The sequence below is a fragment of the Anabrus simplex genome, chromosome 7 (genome assembly GCF_040414725.1).
Source record: "Anabrus simplex isolate iqAnaSimp1 chromosome 7, ASM4041472v1, whole genome shotgun sequence".
In the NCBI taxonomy this organism is placed as follows: Eukaryota; Metazoa; Arthropoda; class Insecta; order Orthoptera; family Tettigoniidae; genus Anabrus; species Anabrus simplex.
The window spans coordinates 337,141,515-337,165,943 of record NC_090271.1 but is presented as its reverse complement, the minus strand read 5'-3'; the positions used below and the strand labels follow the sequence as shown (position 1 = coordinate 337,165,943).

The 24,429-nt window shown below is 40.4% G+C and overlaps 1 protein-coding gene across 1 annotated transcript in view; it reads left to right on the top strand.

The window, feature by feature from the left end:
- LOC136877161 (BTB/POZ domain-containing protein 2) overlaps positions 1–24,429 on the top strand; it is a 76,371-nt gene that overhangs the window by 46,464 nt on the left and 5,478 nt on the right. The window lies entirely within an intron of this gene.

Below are 24,429 nucleotides of genomic sequence, written 5' to 3'. Positions count from 1 at the left end.
TCTATTAGCGAAGTTAGGAATAAACTTCCTGAAGAAATTCACCATACCAATGAATCTAGCGATACCTTTGATGTCCTTAGGAGGTTTAAAATCACGGATGGCCTGTGTTCTAGAATGATCGACAGCTACCCCATCGGGTGACACAATATGCCCTAGGAATGACATAGAGGGCTTAGCAAAGGCAACCTTGGACAACTTGACAGTTAACCCAGCCTTACGAAGGCGATTCAGAACTTCTCGCAGATGATCTAGATGTTCTTCAAAGGTTTCGGAAAATACGACGACATCATCCAAGTAGTGATATAAGTACTCAAATTTGATGTCGGAAAAGACCCTATCTAGTAGCCTAGTGAGCACAACTGCCCCCGTGGGGAGCCCGAAAGGCACGCGGTTGTATTCATATAAATTCCAGTCCGTGGCAAACGCTGTAAGATGTTTAGACTCTTCGGCAAGGGGAATTTGGTTGTAGGCCTGATTCAAATCCAAGATCGTGAAGAACTTGGCCTTACGAAACCATGAAAAACAAGAATGAAGGTCGGGAAGGGGCACAGATTGCAACACCACCTTCCGATTGAGAGCCCTGTAATCAATGACAGGCCTGAAGCCTCCTTGGGGTTTCGGGACTAGAAAAATAGGCGAAGAATACGCTGACTTAGAGGGCCTAATAATACCATCCTTCAACATCTGATCGATGATTTCTTTCAGAGCCTTCATTTTAGGTGGAGATAGCCTATACGGTGGAAAACGGACAGGAATCGAATCCGTGATCTCAATTTTGTATTCAATAAGGTCAGTAACACCAAGAGTATCAGAGAACACCTCGGGAAACGACTGACACAGTTTCCGAATACTATCGGCCTGCTCCTCAGGTAGATGTCTAAGGTCTAACAACATCTCATCCTGGGTAGGCGAAATAGATGAACATGATACAGAATTACACTTTAACAAGGGAATTCTACAATTGGACGCAAATTTGAATGTGCACGACCTACTCTGGAGATCGAGCACAAGACCAGTGTGAGAAATGAAGTCCGCTCCCAATATGATGGGGCAAGACAAACGCTTGGCCACAAACAATTTGATCTTCCAGGTAAATTTAAAAACCCGAATTTTGACATGTAAGGAACCTAGAATTTCTAATGGAGATGAATTAGCCGAAACATATTTAACAGGAGATGAGTCATAGTCAGGGAGTTTACAAACAGATTTCAATTTAGAATACCAATCAGCCGAAATAATGGAACAAACACTGCCTGAATCTAAGAGAGCTGTTATAGGCTCGTTATTTAACTCAATCTTAAGAAAAGGAACAGGTGCGGGGGTATCCGCCGCAATCCTAAGACACTCTTTAGGGCATTCAAAAGATGAATTTGAAGGCTGGTCGTTCTCTGCATTTACAACCTGTTTACTAGGGGCTAAGTCTCGGGAAGATGGATTAGTCGGCTCAGCCGACGCCACTAGTCACTTTTTATTATTGGCATAGCTGGAATTTGCACCAGAAGTTGAGCAGGAGGGGGTGCTATTTGAGTTTGGGCAATTCTTGGCGATATGTGAGAAGGCCCCACACTTAAAACAGCCTTGTGATGACCCTGCTCCATTCCTTGTCCCACTTGACTTGATCAGAGGACCCTTATTCCGCAGATGGTCAGGCGACCCGCACGCATAACATTTACGGGGATTGACTGGTCGGCGAGGTGGAGGCCGAGTGTTACTAAAGGAAGGCGGGGGTTCTTTCGCGACACGCAAAGAATCGGCGTATCTAACTCCTTCCGCTGAGACGGCCAATGCTTCAAGTTCAGAGAAGGTTTGCGGACACGCCGTGAAACACAAATATGACCTGTAGGATGGCGAAATACCTTCTACAATAGCCTGCACAATCTGATCTTCAGGAAAGTGCAGAGCAAACACCCTAGTGTAGAATTTGATATCTTGAATGAAATCAGCCAAGTTTTCATCCAAGCGCTGTACACGGTAATAGTACTTCTGAATAAGAGATGACCTCGCGCGGGCAGGAATAAAATTTGCAAGCAGATGTGCATGGAAATCTTCGATAGATGACTGTTCAGCTATGGCTCTTACTATTTTATCTGAGAGAACCCCAATAGCATAAGGATAGATAATTTGCAAAATTTGACATGGGGAAAGAGAAAACACAAGGGCATGATCCTGAAATTCCACTAGAAATCTTAAAAATGAAATTACGTCACTGGTGGTATTAACGGAAAACTTGGATATACCTCTGAGCAACATTGCCAATGGATGAGGCAAGCTGCTAAACCCGGGCGACATAGTAGGTAAAGGTTTCAATGGCAAGGAAGTTAATTCAGCACGTACATTGTTCAACGATGTGCGGCGTTCAGACTCGTTGTCCAATGGGGCAGAGATAGTTTGAGCAGCAACGGTTATCCTATTGCCTTCTCCCTTAGCAGGTTCTTCCTCACTACTTACATTCACTATGGTGGGCTGATCAGATTTGGGAGGAACTTCGCCGGTTAGCAATTGAGTGACCTTATTAGACAATTCAGAAATAGTTTCAAGGAGCGTATTAGCGTCCTTCCTCTGAACGTCATTCACCTTTAGAGACAACAGATCATTAACTCTATTTGCAAAGTGATACAGCCTGCCTTGCACACGCTTAATTTGATTAGGAGACGGATCGTTTTCATCAAAAAAGCTGACTACAGATGCTAGCCCAGTAATATTCTCGACGATCGTGGAAAGAGAGTCATCAATTTCTTTCTCTCCCAAATTGGGGATGGAAATGGGCAAATCAAGGGACTCTCTAAGCTTGTTGGTGTCGATTGCAACCGTGCCTCCAGATTGCACATTTCTGATAGTTAACTCGTATATCAACTCCTCTTTGCGCAAGTAGTTAAGGAGGAGAACATCGCGAGGGCCGGGCATGATGACAGAACAATTTTGAAAAACTCAAGAAATTCCAGCAACTGAGAAAATTGTTAGAGTTCGAATCAAAGCAATGTTTAGCCGTCAAAAGGGGCTAAATTGAGACCCATTCAACCACGCTCTGCTACCACTTGTTACGGAGATATCCGTGGTAGGTAGAGGTGAAAGAAGGTGCGGGTGTGAATGGGTTTCAAGCTACGAAATTAACGTGCAATGTAAAATTAATTTAAAATTTAACTAGGTTATATTTTCTTTTCAAAGACAAGAGATAACAATCATAACAGGTACAGAGTAGCAAAAATGTAGGTACGATATTACTGGATTCGGGCTCAGTGCCCTTACTTCATAACTCTTGGGCAATCAGCCCCGCCTTACTCCAAAAAAAATTTTAGCCAAGGGGCAGAAAACCCCATTCATGCCCAGGAGCACTGGCTCCAAACATTACACATAAAGCCTGCACGAGGCATACAGAAACAAATTTCAAAGAGCGATCCGCTCTCAAAATTGTAAGCCTATCACAAGGCCACACCAAACTCTACCTTCAAGCTGTCCTTCTAAGGACGTATTCACAGGGGTAAAATACCCAACCTACGGAGGTCTATTACATGAAAAGAAGGTTGATTACATGACCTCTAAAATAACAATTTGAGAGGAGGCGATCTTGCACTCCTAATACACTTTGTTTTTAAAACCTAATCTGGCTCTGGGCCGCTAACGCAAGGGCTAATCCCATACTACAGAGGTGACCTAGAGAAGAACGCTTTACATTACATAAACGAAGAATAGTTTGAAAAAAAATAAGTTCACCTCAAAACAAATGTGAGTGGGAGCTCGAGAGGGTTAGCACTCTCTATCCCAATATGTAGCTTTACAAGAAAAAGATGAAAAGAGTAATTACATTTTAGGAAAAGGTTACATGATGGAAATGCTTCGAACCCGCCGCGAGTGTTAAACTGCCGACCTAGCAAGAAAAGAAGTTATTAATAGGCCATTACCTGGTGTTGAACGGCTGAAGAAGAAAGAGGCGCTTCCCGCCTCCTGCTATGTACTTAATACACTGAAAGATGGAACAGAAGTGGCCCGGAGACCCCAAAATCAGCAGTTTATATACTCTCGCGGAAGTTTCTAGGCGTTAGGGGAATGAAAACACCCGCCCACAATGTTTTTATTGGATAGGACCCCGCAACAGATACAAGTTGGGGGAAGATACACCAGATTGGTCAGAAATTACTAAAAGAAATTCGGGATTGGATAAATCTAAAACAAGGGGAAAAAGAGGGGTATACAGCCAACTTAAACAATAACAGAAAGAAATTTAACAAGAAACAAACTTTTGAAATAAAGATTTCTCCAACAAAATAGTTCTTTGACTCCGCACGAGGGTGCGCTATTGTTGATCTTCAGTAATGTCCTCTAGAAGAGAAAGTTCACACTTCTTACTTCAAGCGAAACAAAAACACATCAAAAGTGACACAGTTCAAAAACTCAAAATTTTCCACGTGGTGACATCTTCTGAGAAAGTAGAGAATTAATAGAATAGATAAAGTTCAACCTTCCTCCAGAAGAGGAGTTTCAACTGGCGCAATTTTTAAATAAACGGTGTAGAGGTGTACCGCCCGGTACACCAATAAACAAGAACACATATTTAACTGAATTCACACTTTACTGTAGAGAAGAAAAAAATAATTCTGAGAGGTAAAGAAAAAATTAGTTAATGCTTTCACAGTTTTGTCAGGTTGTCAACAATCTCTGACAGCTTAGAATAACCACTGAACTTAGACAGTAGAGCTCTGGCCTTGTGAGCTCAAGTTGGTGGGTTCGATCCCGTCTTGGTCCAGTGGTATTTGAAAGTTCTTCACGTCTGTAGATTTACTACCACATTAAAGACCTCCCGAGGGACAAAATTCCAGCACCTAAGCATCTCCGAAAACCATAAAAAGGTAGTTAATAAGTTTGTTCGTAGAACAAATCTGTGATAGTTTGATTTATTGTCCATATGCACATGCATGGTTGGCAACTAGTTCAAAACGTGGCGAGCTATTTTCAACTACGAACGGAAGTGGTTGGAGACGTCTGCTTTTTTGAACCATGTTTTGTACTCTGTGAGCTTCAGAAATTAGTATTTTATTCGTAACTTCAAGTTTAAAAATGGATGAAACAGTAAGATAACAATGTGAATGACTAAATAGTATTAGTTGAAAGTCTGAAATATATGTATATACTTACACATAAACACAGAAGTGGGGGTTATATCTGTATTCTTATATTTGGTGAATTTTACTTATTTTGTAGGTTACTTGAGCAACTAATCACGGCCGTGAATTAATTCTCTGGACAGCTATGAAACGAACATACATGATACTGGGTATGCGGGTGCAATTCTGACTCGCTGACTGAAAGAGTTTTCATCCAGCATCAGAAACAGTTCCAGCAGTTTGAAAACCTTGTACGAACAACACATTGGTAGTCAGCAGCTGTGATAGTCACTACAACGAATGTGAATTTGAATGTGCGCATGCGTCTGATAGTTGGCAGCAGTTTCTGACTGTACTACAAGCAAAGCTAATAAATGTAATTATTATTAGAATTACTACTTGGTAACAGCTTGTCAGAGGATGTTCAGGAAGGATGAAGGGGATGACCAGTAGCAACTGGCCTCTCTCCTAAAAATCCTCTGTCCTTTTTATTTTGACAGCATACTGCTCACAAAACCAGTTAACTTCAAACTTCATTTAACTGCAAGATATTTCTTAAGGAAAGGAAATTAATAACCAAACAAAATCACTTGGCATTATTGGCACAAAACATGCAAATAATACTTGCAGAATGGCGAAAAGAATTATAATATGACCTAAAATAAGCATTAATATATCCCTATTATAAGCAGACCCAACAAACAGCTGGAAACTGCAGATGATGATGATGATGATGATGATGATGATGATGATGATGATGATATCCCTATTTGTTATATATATAAAGCCAAAAGGCTAACTGACTGACATTAATGTTTACCCACTTCGGCATGAGCTAGGAACTTGAAATTTGGCATTGTGGTAGCTGTTAGCCTGCAACCTACGGAAATTTTCCAAACAATTCAAATTTTTAATTTTTGCCTCTTCCCCTCAAACAAAATGGCGGACGCCATGATGCAGTGCCCTACAAAATTAAAATTTGGCAAAGCTCTAGCTCCTAGCCTGTAACTGACGTAGAAATTGCTAGAAGTTCAAATATTTAACATTTCACCCACTGAAAATTTCGAAATATTAAGCCAAATAATACCAATATAATGGTTCGTTATTGGACATTATAAATTTTTCCAGCGAACTCATTCTTGGTTGCCTGCATTTCGCCCTCGTGTGCTAACGGACCATTATATTGGTATTATAAATTTACTCATTTGGGACAAATATTTTAGGTTCCCTATGGTAATCAACATCTACATCATATTAAGCCAAATTTAATGATGGTGGAGACTTTCGTTTCGAGCTATCTTGAGGCTGAACGGTAATCCCTATCAAACGGATTGCACTTTCGTTTCCTAAATTGAAGAGATCTACAACTTTGGTCCTATGACTTTTTGTCGTATCGCGACTCCTTCTACCTTAGATTTGTTAAATTTCCATAAATTATTTTACTGATTCACACACTCATAAAACAGATGGATGCACGAAATTCAGCACACTCCTTGGCACGACCATTGGCCATATGTAGACCGACCATCATTATTCTAGCTGCCATGAATGTGTGGGAAAACGGAAGGAATATGTGGAAACACTAATCTAATTTCAGCATAATGTATGTTTCTTAAGCAATTTACGGTGAAGCCCATGGAGATACGGCAAAACCTCAAATAACCAAAATTATAGGTTGTTTCATCGTCATCCAGCCTGCCAAGTTTCAAGACTGTAGCTGTCTGCTAAGTTGGCAAAATCATTCTTTCAACTTGTGAAAAGCGGACGAAACTTGAGATGGATCGAAACATTCACCTCTTTCTATGATACAAATAGGCAAGATACAAGAAAATGCCAAAGACAGTAATGTAGACTAAAAGGGTCGTGTGCTGTCGTAATCCATACTTCGATACGACGTACCGTTTGGCCGCAATAAATTTCCAAATGGAAGTCTGCACTATTTAGCATGCACATTGCCTGGCTCTATCTTATCTTATATATATAATTTTGTTAAATTTTCAGAAATTATTGTACTGATTCACACACTCATAAGACAGATAGATGCATGAAATTCAGCACGCTCTGTGGCATGATCATTGGCCATACATAGAACGACTTTCTTTATTCTAGCTGGCTTGAATGTATGGGAAAAACGGAAGGAATATGTGGAAACACTAATCAAATATCAGCCTAATGTATGATTCTTAAGCAATTTATGGTGAAGCCCATGGACATATGACAAAACCTCAGATAACCAAAATTCTAGGTTGTTTCACCGTCGACCTGCCTGCCAAGTTTTAAGACCTTAGCTGTCTTCTAAGTTGGCAAAATAATTTTTCAACTTGTGAAAAGCGGACGAAATTTGACATGGATCGAAACGTTCACTTCTTTCTATCCCTTTCAGACCTGAAAGAAAACTGGCGGTGTGAATTTTGGTTTGTATGTCAGAAACCGACTAAAATGCTCCTAAATACATATATATTTTTAGTTTATTTTACGAAGTAAAACTTAACATTTGAGAAAAAGCACCCACACAATTGTGCATGAAAAATTACCTCAATGCATGTGAATATACATATGTACATGATCAAATGTTCTATTTTACAGTGGGGAATAATTTAAAACAATTAAATCTTCATTCAAACACAAGTAAATGTTACATTTTCTACACTGATGACGAGTTTTGCTTTTACTGCCCTTTTGGCAGCAGCACACTGTCGTCAGCTCTGAAAGAAACGTGGAGGTGTGAATTTTCGTTTGTACGTAAAAAACTTACTAAAATGCTCTCAAATACATATTTTTACAGTTTATTTTACAAAATGAGAACTTTCAGCTAAAAAACAGAACCCACACAATTGTGCGTGTCAGGACTTGATTCACTACTTACGAAAAATAAAAAATAAGAGAATTCAGCTCAGTACATGTGAATATACACATGTACATGATCAAATGTTCTATTTTACAGTGTGGAACAATGTATTTTAAACAATTAAAATTATACATTACATTTCTCACGTAGAGTACGAGTTCTGCCTTCACAGTCTTTTGGTGGCAGCACCCAGCACTCTTGCATGCATTGCCTGCAGGGAAACCTAGCCCGTACACTTGTGCATATCAACATTCAAAACCTCATGGTATCACATACAATGTTGTAAGTTCACAATTTACGTTCGCTAAACAATTTACACACTTCATTGATTATATTCTGATATTCAGTAGAGCTTCTAGATTAATATGAATGCAATAAATAAATACTTATCTTAGGCATTACTGCTTCCTGCCATCTTGCCGTTGAACTGTATTTTTAAACTCTTCTTCCTGGCCCCTGGTGGTCAAGCGCTAAATAAAAACAACTGAAGTACATGCTATGTGTCCCGCACAAGCACTGCAGTCTGGTCTAGCGCCAAGAAAACATCAAATAAGCTCAGAGATAAATAAAATACGAACTCGCACAATTGTGCGTTCACGGTCTGAAAGGGATATGGTATAAATAGTGGAGGTACAACAACATGTATAAGACAGTGATATAGGCGACTAAAAGGATCATCTGATGCCGCAGTCCATTTCTCGATATGACCTACTGTTTGGCAGCAATAAATTTCCAAATGAAAGTCTGCACTATTTAGCGTGCACATTCCCTGGCCCTATCGGCAATCAGATAACTATTAGGCTGTAACCCAGTGAAAAATTCCAATAAGTTTAAATTTTTATTTTTACCCCTGCCCACCAAACAAAACGGTGGACGCAATTTCTGGGTGCACCAGAAAATTGAAGTCTGGCGAAATTATAGTTGTTACACTGTAACTTTTAACTTTTTACCTCTGAAAAATTGCAAAGTATTCAGGCAAATTTCATGCCGTAGCTGACCTTCGTTTCGAAGTAATTTCTGCCTAAGCAGTAGTTCGAAACAAAACTGGATAGCACTTTGTGTCCGTGGAATGAAGAGATCTATATATTTGGTCCTATGAAAGTTTCAAGACGGTAACTGACTATTAAGTGAATAAAATAATTTTTTAACTTGTGAAATTTGCCGCAGATTTAAAAGGTTACTCCTATCCATACAATAAATCGCCAATATACGAGAAAATATATTAGCACCAAACATGCCAGCCAGTAAAAGGTCCGTCCGTTGGCACAGTCCGTTTGTCAATGTGACATACTGTTTCGCCACAGTCTATTCCGAAATGTCCATTTGTAATGTAGAGTAGCCGGGGCTTTGTGGACGGAGCCCCCAACGAGCGAAAGCGAGTCCCTATTATGTGAAGCCAGAAGGCTAACTGACTGACTGATTTACTGACACACTGACATTAATGTTTGCCCACTTCCAGGGGAGCTAGGAACTTGAAATTCGGCAATATGATAGCCTATTAGGCTGCAACCCAAGGGAAAATTCCACAAAGTTGAAATTTTTCATATTTAGCCCCCTCCCCCGACCCAATCAAAATATTGGACTCAAATTCCGTGTTAGACCCTTCCAGTTGATGTAGAAAGTTGAAATTCGGCAATCTGATAGATATTGGGCTGAAAGCCAAGGAGAAATTCCAAAAGATTCCAATTTTTCATATTTATCCCCCCACCACCCAATCAAAGTATCGGACTCTAATTTTGGGTTAGACCGTTCCAGATGAGCTAGAAACTTGAAATTTGGCTATATTATAGCTATTAGCCTGCAACCTACGGAAAAATTCCAAAAAATACACATTTTTAATTTCTGCCGTCCTCTCCCCAAACAAAATGCCGGACGCCATGATGCAGTGCCCTACAATGCTCTAGCTCCAAGCCTGTAACCGACGTAGAAATTGCAACAAGTTCAAATTTTTAATGTTTTACCCACTAAAAAGTTTGACATATGAAGCCAAATTTAATGACGGTGCAGACTTTAGTTTCGAGCTATCTTGTGACTGAACCATAATTGCTATCAAGAAACGGATTGCACTTTCATGTCATAAAATGAAGAGATCTACAACTTCGGTCGTATGACTTTTTGTCATCTCTCGACCCCTTCTACCTCAGATTGAGTTTCATTTTCCCGGTTTTGGTCAATTTTGTTAAATTCCCATAAATTATTTTACTGATTCACACACTCATAAAACAGATAGATGCATGAAATTCAGCACACTCCATGGCACAATCATTGGCCATACGTAGAACAGCTTTCTTTATTCTAGCTGCCTTGAATGTATGGGGAAGCGGAAGGAATATGTGGAAGCAGCCTAATTTATGTTTCTTGAGCAATTTATGGTGAAGCCCATGGAGATACGGCAAAACCTCAAGTAACCAAAATTCTAGGTTGTTTCACCGTCGACCTGCCTGCCAAGTTTTAAGACCTTAGCTGTCTTCTAAGTTGGCAAAATCATTTTTCAACTTGTGAAAAACGGACCAAATTTGACATGGATCGAAACGTTCACTTCTTTCTATGGTATAAATAGCAGAGGTTCAACAACATGTATAAGATAGTGATATAGGCGACTAAGAGGGTCGTCTGATGATGCCGCAATCCGTTTCTCGATACGACCTACTGTTTGGCAGCAATAAATTTCCAAATGAAAGTCTGCACTATTTAGTGTGCACATTCCCTGGCCCTATTGGCAATCAGATAACTATTAGGCTGTAACCCAGTGAAAAATTCCAAAAAGTTTAAATTTTTATTTTTACCCCTATCCGCCAAGCAAAACGGCGGACGCAGTTTCTGGGTGCACCAGAAAATTGAAGTCTGGCGAAATTATAGTTGTTACACTGTAACTTTTAACTTTTTACCTCTGAAAAATATCAAAGTATTCAGGCAAATTTGATGCCGTAGCAGACCTTTGTTTTGAAGTAATTTCTGCCTAAGCAGTAGTTCCAAACAAAACTGGATAGCACTTTCTGTCCCTGGAATGAAGAGATCTATAAATATGGTCCTATGAAAGTTTCAAGACTGTAGCTGACTATTAAGTGAATAAAATCATTTTTCAACTTGTGAAATTTGCCCCAGATCATAAAAGGTTACTCCTATCCATACAATAAATCGCCAATATACGAGAAAATATATTAGCACCAAACATGCCAGCCAGTCCGTTTGTTGATGTGACATACCGTTTTGCCACAGTCTATTCCGAAATGTCCATTTGTAATGTAGAGTACCCGGGGGTTTGGAGGCGGAGCCCCCAACGAGCGAAAGCGAGTCCCTATTATATAAAGCCAGAAGGCTAACTGATTCACTCACTGACTGACATTAATGTTCACCCACGTCCAGATGAGCTAGGAACTTGAAATTGGGTAGTCTGATAGCTATTAGGCTGTAACCCAAGGAAAAATTCCAAAAAGTTCAAATTTTTTATATCTAGCTGCCCCCCCCCCAAACAAAATGGCGAACTCAAATTTCAGGTGTGTTAGACCCTTCCAGATGAGCAAAGAACTTGAAATTCGGCAATCTAATAGCTATTAGGCTGTAACCCGGGAAAAATTCCAAAAAGTTCAAATTTTTCATATTTAGCCCGTCCCCCAAACAAAATGGCAGAGTCAAATTTCGGGTGTGCTAGAAATTTGAAATTTGGCAAAATTACAGCTGTTAGTAACCGACAGAGAAATTATAAAAAGCTCCAATGTGTAACTTTTTACCCCCTGAAAAATATCGAAACATTGAGGCAATTTTCATGCTGGTGCAGACCTTCCTTTCGAGGTGTTTTGTGTCTAAACTGTAATGTCTGTCAAAAAATGAATAGCACTTCTGGTTGCTGGAATGAAGAGATCTACAACTTTGGTCCTATGACTTTTGTTGTATCTCGACACCTTCTACCTTAGATTGAGCTTCATTTTCCCAGTTTTGGTCAATTTTGTTCATTTTCCATATATTATTTTATTGATTCACACACTCATAAGACAGATAGATGCACGAAATTCAGCAGGTTCTTGGCACGGTCATTGGCCATATGTGGACCGATTTTCATTATCTAGTTCCCTTGAATCTATGGGAAATCATAAGGAATATGCGGAAACACTACTCAAGTTTCAGCCTAGTTTAGGATTCTTAAGCAATCAGTGGTAAAGCCGATGGAGATACGGCAAAACCTCAGATAACCAAAATTGTAGGTCGTTTCATCGTCGATCGTCTGCCAAGTTTCAAGACTGTGGCTGCCTGCTAAGTTGGCAAAATTGTTTTTCAACTTGTGAAAAGGGTACAAAATTGGACATGAATCAAAACGTTCACCTCTTTCTAAGGTATAAATAGCCAAGATACGACAAAATGCCTTGAGACGGAAATGTAGGCGACTAAAAGGGTCGTCTGATGGCACAGTTCATATCTCGATATGACGTACCACTTACCTGCAATAAATTTCCAAATGAATTCAGCACTAGTTTAGTGTGCACATTCCCTGACTCTTATCTTTTATATCCCTATTATATGAAGCCTGAAGGCTGACACACTCACTCACTGACATTAATGTTTACCAACTTCCATATCAGCTAGGAACTTGAAATTCAGCAGTCTGATAGCTATTAGACTGTAACCCGGGGAAAAAATACAAAAAGTTAAATTTTTTATATTTAGGCCCCAGCCCAAACAAAATGGTGGACTCAAATTTTGGGTGAAAAACGTACAAAATTTGACCTGGATCGAAACATTTACCTCTATCTGTGCTATAAACAGCCCAGATACAAAAAAACCGTCTTAGGACCAAAAATGTAGGCCACTAAAGGGGCCGTCTGTTGCTGCAATCGGTTTATCGATACGACCAACCGTTCCACCACAGTAAATTTCCAAATGAAGTTCTACACTTATAAACGTGCACATCTTCAATGCTTATCTATATTATATAAAACCATATGGTTGACTGACTGACTGACTGACATTCAAGATTGATCACTTCCAGGTGAGGTATTTTTGTCAACATGATAGCTATGGAAAAGTTCCAAATGTTCAATTTTTTGTAATTTTTACTTCCCTCCCCTAAACTAAATGGTAGACGATATGTTGTAGTGCGCTAGAAAATTAACATTTTGCAGAGTTACAGCTCTTGACCTGCAACTGATAGATAAATTCCAAAAAGTTTCAATGTTTTACATTTTACCTCCAAAAATTATTGAAAAGTGGAGGCAATTTTCATGACGGTGTAGATCATCCTTTCGAGGTTTTTTGTAGCTAAACGGTAAGTTGTATCGCCAAATGGACATCATGAAGTGATCTACAACTTCGGTCCCATGACTTTTAGTCGTATCTTGATCCCTTATGCATTAGATAGAGCTGCATTTTCAGATTTTTCGTCAATTTTGTTGATTTTCCATAATTAATTTTACTGTTTTATGCCTTGTAAGACCGATAGAATCATGAAATTCAGCAGGTTCATTGGAACATCTGTGGGTCATTATGTGAGGAAAATGGATGAATCTAGCACCATGTAAGAATGGAAAAACAAAAGGAATATGTGGACACTGTACTCCTAATCTAAAGTTCTAAACCAATCTTTGGTGTACCCAATGCCGATACGACAAAACATCACGGGACGAAAATGTAGAACGTTTCAACCACGATATACCTACCAAGTTCAAGACTATAGCTGCTGATTATGTTAGGAAAATACTTTCTCATATTATGAGAATCGTATGTAATTTGCACCAGGTTGAAACGTTTACCCTATATTTGCTATAAATTGTGAATATGCTGGACGAGATAATATTATAGGACCATATATGTCCTCGAATATATGGGCCGCCTGGTGAGGAAGTCCACTTTTCGTAACGGCGTACCGGTTTGTCCGAGTAATTTTCCATATGACCACTCCTAATGTAGAGGAATTGGGGGTTTGGGGGCGGAGCCCCCAACGAGCGAAAGCGAGTATTTTATATATGACTATATCTAGTCTGGCCAGAAGTAAAACGGAGAAGACCATACTTGCGGTAACCTAACACTGTCATCAGGCAGTAGGGAAGTGCCTCTGAAATCCCATTAAAGATTGTATCTTTACCCTAGTGGAGCGGCTACACAAAGTATCTGGTCTTCAGATTAGGAGCAGCCTGTACTCCTTGCTAGCAGTTAGCTTTGAAGTGCCGTCATAACAACAGCCTACAGTGAGTGCGAGAATGGCAAAGCCTTGGAAAATATTAAGAGTGACTCTGCAGACGATGCGCCATTCTTCAGATACTGGGGGAGCTGAGAGAAGTGGGCATCCTGTATCACAGTACAGATTTTCCCATAAATATTTGGTCACTCTGATTTTTGACATACTTTCATTGGGTAGCTATTCTTACACTATAATGATAACGTATAATACAATGAAACATGTAGGAAAACATAATACCATGTTCTACAAACATTGTGATGCAAGTCAAACTCTTCTGGCAGTCATTAGTACGCCATGTCATATAATAAATAAAAGCAATAATTCCAGTGCCGTCTCAAAAATATTCGGCCACTATACAAAAAGCAAAATAAACTTGCATAATTGACAACCCTGTTACATATGGGGTACTTCGTAGGTCCAGCTTGATGTTTTATGACCTCTTCCAGTTGATTCGGCATACTGGCGATATCAATCAGGGCTTAATGTCGCCCATTCTTGTAGCACTCTCCTCTTCAATTCCGTGAGGGAACTTGGCGGCCGCAATTTTAGAGCTGCCTTCATTCGACTCCACACATTCTCGATGGGGTTCAGGTCGGGTGATTGTGGTGGAGTCTCCAAAACCTTCGGGTAGTTGTACAGCAGCCACTCCCTGACAAGTTATGACTTGCGCTCGGGGTCGTTATCTTGGTAGAACTCGAAAGTACACTGTATACCAAGTTGTTTGCAAATTGTTTTTAGGATAGCCAAATAGCCCTCTTTTGTCAACGTATGTTCTTTGAAACTCTGTGCAGCAACCTCGTTTGATGCAACACATCCCAACACCATTGAACCTCCTCCACCATATTTTACCGTTGGTTGTTTTCAGTTCTTCGTGACGTTTCCGCTACACCAATTGCTTTCCATCGGATCCGAAGACGTTGATGTTTGACTCATCAAAAAATAAAACATTCTCCCACCAAGCAATGGTGTTTGCTTACGCAGGTTTTTGCTAACTCAAGCCGTTTCTTTTTATTTACTGCACTAATGTATGGTTTCCTCCTAGCTCTTCTCTCAAAGAACTCATTCCTTCGCAGTGCTCCTCGCACGATTTCACAACCCACATTCTTTCCACAGTCCTCTAAAACAGCTGCTAACAGTTTCAGGGCACTAATTTTCGGATTTCGTTTGACATTCCGAAGCACAAACTATTCTTCTCGTTCTGTCCGCCTTCTTGGTCTGCATTTCAGATGTAAGGCCTTTCAGGCGTTTGCTCCAACTGTTCTGCTTATTTTGAGCATCTGCGATAACTTTCTATGCAATTTACCTCGAGCACAATGGAATATCATGAGCTGGCGTTCTTCAAACGTGGTAGTGTGTTTATACTAGTCTGCAACACTGCAGCAAATGACGTGTCTTGCGGCACTGCACTACTGACTGAATGTTTTGCAACAATATATGCCCTGTCGCTGTCAACGAACAAAGCGGCAATCCTGGCCTTTTAGGGTGACCGAATATATTTGAGGCGTGTCATTCCACCCATGTGCAACATACTACACATCAATGGTCCGTGATTCTTCTTCTGCATAAGCAACCACATGTAGTTCCATTACTTGGACACATTTGATTTCACATTCTATTCATGGTTGCATTATTGTCATAACTTTTCCGTGGATTTTATCAGTGGCCGAATATTTATGGGAGTGACTGTATATCCAAATAGGGGCAAGTAACATCTTCCTGACTCTGTTAGAAGGGTGTAGCCATTTTCAGATTTTAGTGAATCCAAATGGAGAAGAAGAGGGGAGAGGACAGGATGTTGGAAATGGAGTAAGAATGAAAAAGGATATCCTGGAATTTGTGGAGGAGATGAAGAAGATAAATGACAGAATGAACATATGCAGGATCCAGTTTGAGACAGGAATACAAGATCTGTTGCAAGTATATGCTCCACACTGGTAATAAAGAAGACAACATAGATCAGTTCCTTGAAGAATTGTATAAAAGGCAAGGAAATAATAATAATTTCTTTTTTACGTGGGAATGTGGGAAATCTTTCATGAGACACTTGTGAGGGTCCGCAGTCCACAAGTGTGTGAGATTCCTAGTCGCTAAAACCCACGACGTATATCTCCGCCCCGGAACCGCTTTCGCATTACTTCAGGGCGGTGTCGTGCTTCTAATTTCTTAGGTTTCTTCTTCCTTTATTTCTCCTTCATTGCCATTTATGAGCATTGAAATCCCCCTTTTTCTGACGCAGGATGCCTTCTACATATATTGCTACCTGATCCCAAGATTCTTGGTTTCGTAGCATCACATGCACAATAGTTTCTGGCGTCAATTCTCCTTGCTCAGCTTCTAAACATCTTCTGTGTGTTGACCAATGATAACATACAAAAAAATGTGTGAAGTACATTGTCAACGTCATTGCAATAAATACACGCCAGAGCACTCGCTCTACGTACTCTGTATAGAAATTTCCGGAAGTATCCGTGACCCATCAAGAGCTGCGTAACATAAAAGTTAACCTCACCTTGAGCTCGTGCAACCCAATCAGCTAAACATGGTATAAGCCACCGAGTCCATTTTCCTCGAGGATCTTCCTCCCATCTTTGCTGCTGTTGTTCCATTCATTGCCTGTAAGGTAGCTCCTTGGTACGCTTCTTTTCGAGCTCCCTTTGAGTTTGCCAGACTTTCTGTCTCTCTAAGGCAAGTAAATCATTTGGTGCTACCGCTGCTACCGTAAGAACTGCTCGTAATACGCAAAGCTGATCTCTGCTGTACTGCTATCCTTTGCCGGTATTTTTTAAACTTCAGAGATTCACCCCAGACTTCAGCACCGTATAGAAGTGTCTGAGTGAACTATCGAGATCAGAAGTCGTAGTTTGCTAGACTTCGCACCTTTAACGTTGCTCATTAATCTCATTAATCTGGTGTAAAAAGTGGTACATCATCTATGAAATCATCATCAGACCTTTCAGGATGATATGGGAATAATGTATCTACAATATCCTTCATTGCATTTGAGTCTATGATCGAATTCGAGAAACTTCCATGTTTTTTCATAACGATCTTGTATCCTAAACCCCATGGGTTGTCATCCACTTCCTTAGCCATTTTCCACCATTTGTCAACTTTACTCTTTTAATAGCATTTCTCAGTTCTTTCTTTGCCGACTTATACTCAGCTGTGAGTGAGGTGTCTTCTTGGCTGATTCGTGCTCTCTGTGCCCTCTGTCTAAGTTGCAGACAATATTTTCTCTGGTCTGCAATTTCTTCAGTCCACCAATACGCTGAACGCTTCCTTCTTTGTAATGTATTACGAGTCGTGGACAAATCACATGCTCTCCAAATAAGTTGCATGGTGAGTTCAACACATTTCTCAGCCACTTCTTTCCCTTTATAACAACAACTTCGTTCTGTTATACTAACCATTTCATTTCTTAAGACAGCAAGAAATTTCCCTCTGTCGATTCTTTCTATATTTCACCGTCTTGGTTTATACGATGTAGTATTCATGTGTGGAGTTTTAGGAAGGATGTGAAAAATAATGTACTGGTGATCACTTCCCGCGTATTCTTCTATCCCTCGCCAGTCATTGATTTTCGACACGATGTCCTCGTATACAAAAGTCACGTCCAGTATAGTTCCCCTACAGCCCGGTCGTCGAAAGTTTGGCACATTTCCAATATTAGTGACATCAAACCCAATCTAGCGGCCATCTCCATAGTGTCCTCTAGATTGTACTTTGATATACCCCATTCTAGTGCTTGGGCATTAAAATTTCCAGCAACGATTAAACTGTTGTCAAACCTTTGTAATAGTAATAATGATGGTGGTGATATGGGAAATGTGAATGGATAGGAAGAGATCTTGGGACGTTATAGGTAGAGCAACAAGAAGGGGATTGTGTTAATGGACTTGCCAGAGGAACTAACTAATAATAAGAAACACATAGTTCAGAAAGAAAAACAGCCAGAAGTTTATCAGGTATGGATGAAGAGACAGGAGACAAAAAACAAAACTGGATATTGTAAAGGTCTTGTGCCTGTAGAAACTTTTGGGTGTGACCAGCGAAGTTGAAAGTAGGCAAGATCACTAAACTGCAGGAAAGAAGAGAAATAAAGTTTAGAGTGTGGAGTTTAAAGGAAAAGGAAGTCCAGGAGCATATTAGGAAAGAATTACAAGAACTGATATCAAGGACAGTTATTAGCCATGCGGAACAATACAGTCATTTTGAGAATGCATTTGTACGATACAACATATGGCAGAGCATCACGAAAAGTAAGGGAAAAGGAGACACTGTGGTGGACTGATAGAATGAAGAGAACAGATAAGAAAGAAGTAAAAAGAGCTTGCTTAACAGAAATCGCGGAGGAAAAGAAGAGAAGCAGAGAAGCATTCATGCAGAAAGTGGAGAGGAATTACTTTATGGGATTTTCAAAAACAGGAGGAATAAAAATGTAACTCTGGGTTTTTAAAGTACAATACTGACAAAATCAAGAGAGATCAACAACAGATGGAAATAATATTTACACATACTGCTGAGTATGAGAAAGCAGATACATGTAGAAATTGTTCAAACAACAGGAAGAGAGGAGAAAATAATAGGAAAGGAACAATGGCAGAGGTGGACTGTGCAGTTAAAGAGATGAAGATTGGGAAAGCTGTGGGGATAGATTATTGTTTTAAGAGGAAGTACAACTGTATAACACTAATCAGAGAGAAAAACTGGAAGGGATCTGACACTTTGAAAAATGAAGGTATGAAGAAATGAAAGGAAGACAAGGGCCACGAAGGGCGTGAAAATGAAAGACTCCCTAGGCCTCGATACCTAATACCATCGGGGTCAGAAAAGGACAAGAGTTAACGAAGGGAGGGCGGATAGGATAGATGAATGTGAGGAGCCTGGCACAAGTAAAGGGGATAGTTGAAGTGACCAGTGGGAGTGCATTGGACGTACCGACTACGAAAGAGTGTATGGAAAGAGAAACAAGTTCCTGAAGATTGGCAAAAGATAGTTACAACACAGTTATTCAAGAAAGGAGGTAAAATGTGTGGTCACTACCCAGGAATTACCATCATCCCACATATTGCCAAAATAATGGAAAGGATATTTGGATAGAAGAATGAAAGGGAAGGTGGAAAGACAGTTACAAGATGAGCCACTTGAATTCAGAAGTGGAAGTTTGGTAGTTGAGCTCATTTTCATTCTGAGACAATATGGGAAGGATGAGGTGATAACTTTTATTGACTGGTATTGGAAAAGGCTTACCACAGAATAAAAGTTTAGGAAAGCCTGGCACAGAGGTATGGGAACAAAATTAGTAACAATGGTAAAAGCATGTTCTGGAATTATCGCAGCTGTATCTGGGTAAAACAGTATGGTTTGGGATTGAAACTGGACTAAAACAAGGAAGTGTGTTAACACCTTTACAGTTCATGATGGTGATCAATGACATAAACACAATAAGAGAAGCTTATGGAATGCAATGATGTTTGCCAATGATGGAATCTGGGGAAAAGGGTAACAACAGCTGAAGGTAATAAATGGAAAATTGAACAATGGGATTGAAGATGAGGGTGGTGAGTAGAGGAGGGAAAAAGTTCTTGAGAAGGTTAAGCTGTTCGAGAGGGCAACTATTTGATAAATTTGAACTTCATTGGAGGTTTGTTATGTGTCACATACATTTTACCTGGCATTTGTTTTCTTCTCAAACATAGTTTCTCAATTTTTCGCTGCCCCCTTGACTATTGTGATGGTGACTCAACGAAGACAGACTGTCATTTTAAATTTTAGCACAGTGAATTTGTTCTCGCTTTTAATTGTAACACACTGCATGTTTTAGACCTCGCCATAATCACGTACTGTTTTTAATTCCATCATGTCTCATTTGTTTTCATTCTTTTCTTCATTATGTTTCAACATATTTTTTTAGCATCAGTTATGTAAGAAACTTTAACCTTTCTTCACTGAAGATGGGTCGAATGAGTTGAAACATGTATGACTATTATTACTCCATCTTATGATGGAGATGTGTTTGTATTGAATAGGAGGACATATTAAATTTCGTTTGTAAAGTGAAAACCATCAATATGGAGTGATTCTAATATCTTGTAAGGGAAAAAGATGTGTTAAAATTGGAGACAAGGAACTTGAAGTACCGGTAGTGAACTGATGGGAAAATGCAAGCCTGGATATGGAAATCAGTAGAACAATACAGTATGGGTGTCTTCTATTACCAGGTTCAGAAGGCTAAAGAAATAACGTACAGTATGTACACTGACTGACAGAGCAAATGCAACACCAAGAAGGAGTGGTCAGAACTTTATGCCAATTGCAGGGTAGACTGACGTCACTGAGGTATGCTCATGATGTGAAATGCGCCGCTGTGCTGCGCACGTAGCGAACGATAAATGGGACACAGCGTTGGCGAATGGCCCACTTCGTACCGTGATTTCTCAGCCGACAGTCATTGTAGAACGTGTTGTCGTGTGCCACAGGACACGTGTATAGCTAAGAATGCCAGGCCGCCGTCAACGGAGGCATTTCCAGCAGACAGACGACTTTACGAGGGGCATGGTGATCGGGCTGAGAAGGGCAGGTTAGTCGCTTCGTCAAATTGCAGCCGATACCCATAGGGATGTGTCCACGGTGCAGCGCCTGTGGCGAAGATGGTTGGCGCAGGGACATGTGGCACGTGCGAGGGGTCCAGGCGCAGCCCGAGTGACGTCAGCACGCGAGGATCGGCGCATCCGCCGCCAAGTGGTGGCAGCCCCGCACGCCACGTCAACCGCCATTCTTCAGCATGTGCAAGACACCCTGGCTGTTCCAATATCGACCAGAACAATTTCCCGTCGATTGGTTGAAGGAGGCCTGCACTCTCGGCGTCCGCTCAGAAGACTACGATTGACTCCACAGCATAGACGTGCACGCCTGGCATGGTGCCGGGCTAGAGCGACTTGGATGAGGGAATGGCGGAACGTCGTGTTCTCCGATGAGTCACGCTTCTGTTCTGTCAGTGATAGTCACCGCAGACGACTGTGGCGTCGGCGTGGAGAAAGGTCAAATCCGGCAGTAACTGTGGAGCGCCCTACCGCTAGACAACGCGGCATCATGGTTTGGGGCGCTATTGCGTATGATTCCACGTCACCTCTAGTGCGTATTCAAGGCACGTTAAATGCCCACTGCTACGTGCAGCATGTGCTGTGGCCGGTGTCACTCCCGTACCTTCAGGGGCTGCCCAATGCTCTGTTTCAGCAGGATAAGGCCCGCCCACACACTGCTCGCATCTCCCAACAGGCTCTACGAGGTGTACAGATGCTTCCGTGGCCAGCGTACTCTCCGGATCTCTCACCAATCGAACACGTGTGGGATCTCATTGGACGCCATTTGCAAACTCTGCCCCAGCCTCGTACGGACGACCAACTGTGGCAAATGGTTGACAGAGAATGGAGAACCATCCCTCAGGACACCATCCGCACTCGTATTGACTCTGTACCTCGACGTGTTTCTGCGTGGATCGCCGCTCGCGGTGGTCCTACATCCTACTGAGTCGATGCCGTGCGCATTGTGTAACCTGCATATTGGTTTGAAATAAACATCAATTATTCGTCCGTGCCGTCTCTGTTTTTTCCCCAACTTTCATCCCTTTCGAACCACTCCTTCTTGGTGTTGCATTTGCTCTGTCAGTCAGTGTATGTGTATTGACATATGCAGCAGAGAGGTTAGAGAGGCAGCTGAAGTGGAGTTCTTGAGGCGTATGGTACAGAAGACAAAGAGGGATAGTGTGAAATTGATGACATACAAAAAATAACTGAAGTGCAAAAGCTAAACCGGAGCAAACCAGACTGAAATGATTTGGGCGTATCAAGGGATGAATGATACTGAAAGGACAGTTGACAGTGAAGAGAGGGCAAAATTGCAACGGATGGACTTAGTATAAGACAACAGAACATGCACTGGTGACCTAATGATAAAATATAGTCCTGCTTTGTGATACGGGTTTGAGGACGAGGTGAGATGAAATTATTGGCATGTTTTTACAGCCAGATGCCCTTTGTGACAGCGACCTCCGTTGAGGAGCTAATGAAGTGAGGCCGCTTCCTTCCAACTCCTAGGCATTTCCTATCCCATCGTCACCATAAGACCTAACTGTGTCGGTGCGATGTAAAGCAACTAGCAAAAAAAAAAAAAAAAAAAAAAAAAAATCTTTGATTCTACGTATCGTCGCTCCTATGGCAAAACCACGAATGTGAAATGCTCTTCTTATCCATTATTTCCCCTTAAGACCGGTTATGCCTTCCAGCCACATATTGACGTGCAGCCCATGAGAACAAATTTCGTTCAGTTCATTTTCCTATGCTAACGTGTAAAGAATAATGAACCTTACTGTACTGTACTGTAAGAATGTATGTTTGCATGACATATTTAACTGCTCCTATATATCATGTATCTAAGGTTCATTTTCCTTTACCTAGTTGTTAGGCCCCTTTAAACAACAAGCATCATCATCAGCAAGCACTCAGCGAAAATTGCTCTGATGGACTGTGGCTGGACCAGTCTTAAGGAACATAATGGATAGAAAGAGCATTCTTAACCAAAAAGGTATGGTCAATTTTTCCACCTTTACAATACCAATTTTTTAAAAATTTATTTAAATAACATTTAAAAATAACAGAACATGTTTCAGCTTTCCCGTGGACATCATCAGCCGAAAAGTTTTAAGAGTCCAATCATTCCTTCACCTCCATACAGCAAGATTTAAAAATTCTCTACTTTTATAACAAGGGCAATTTACTCAACGTTCTAGAAAACATCTTTATTAATATAGGCCAAAAATCTAATCCTGCTTACAATGTAAATGAAATTTCAGAAATACTGTGAACGTACTTTTTGAAGCATTACTCAACAGCTCCTGTTTGAAGTAGCCTGGCAACAAACCTCCCCGCCTTCCCCTACTTTCCCTTCGTACCAGCTTCCATCACACACGGTCTCCAGCCAGTACACATCAAATGTGCTGCATTTTTTTTCATTCTTTTGTATTATAAGAGGCTTCATAACTTGCCTACTTTCTCGTTCTAGGGCTTTCTACTGCACATTTTTCCACCTATGATATCAGATATTCCGCCTACCTTATTATCAGAGTTGTTACCATACACCAACAAGATGAACTCGGTTTTATTTTACTGGAACCATCACGTATGTTTAACATACATTATATTTTTATCTTAATTCTGCTCCGTATCACCAAGTTACAATCGACACGTTTGGCAAACTGTATTTCAACACAACATAATCACGTCAAGAAGGACTCTATTACCACTTTTACTGAACTTTCTCATGTGTTCACTAACAGTATCAAACATTGTGCTCAGAACATTCCAACATAATTTTTCAACATTTTAAGCGACACATTTGGTATTCCAAATTATTTTAATGTGTTTTTGTCCTTGTCCTTTGTTCTTAATATTAAAACTTTTCTACAGGATAGATGAAACATGTTCCATTATTTTTAAATGTTATTTAAATAAATAAACTATTTTTTGGTATTGTAAACGTAGAACATTTGACCATACCTGTTTGGTTAAGTACACGTACAACAATTTATTGTATGCAATTAGGAAGAGCATTGTCACATTCGTGGTTTTGGCATAGGAGTGGAGGTGTTTCCTGTTGTTTCCATTTGTTTCCCTGAATTACTCTTTCCTGATGAATTATGTCAAGATATGAATGTAAAATGGGTTCTTGATTAATATTATGTATCGGAATGCTACTTGAAGGTCCTAGGTCTAAGTTAATGATGGCAATCCTTTCTTCAGCTGTTTCGTTCTTTGGGGCACTTGAGTTGCTCTTGCACTCAGAAGACTCACATTACTGTCTTCGGACTCTTCAAATTAAAAATCACTTTCATCTACATCCATAGGGTCCAAAATTGAAGTAATCCATTGCTCACTGACTCTCTTCTCACTAACCATGTTGCAAAGTAGCTTTATAAAATGCAAAAAGGTGGTCTCAAAACACACAATGCATGCTTGACTGAACACAGTAGCCTCTCACAGCTTGTAAAAAGCTAGCACGGAGATAATGCAACTCTGTTCGAGGATTCTCCTTTCAGCCAGACCTATAAGTGTTGTTTACTGCTATCTGTTGAATTTTTTGGTTACTACGTCCGCCAGTGATTCTGGATCTCTGACCATCTAATAGAATAAATTCCGTCTTCGAAGACTTAAAAATTATGATATTCACATTATGGTGTTCACACAAGCTAGAAATATGATTACCGGGCAAGTTGGCCATGCAGTGAGAGGTGCACAGCTGTGAGCTTGCATCCA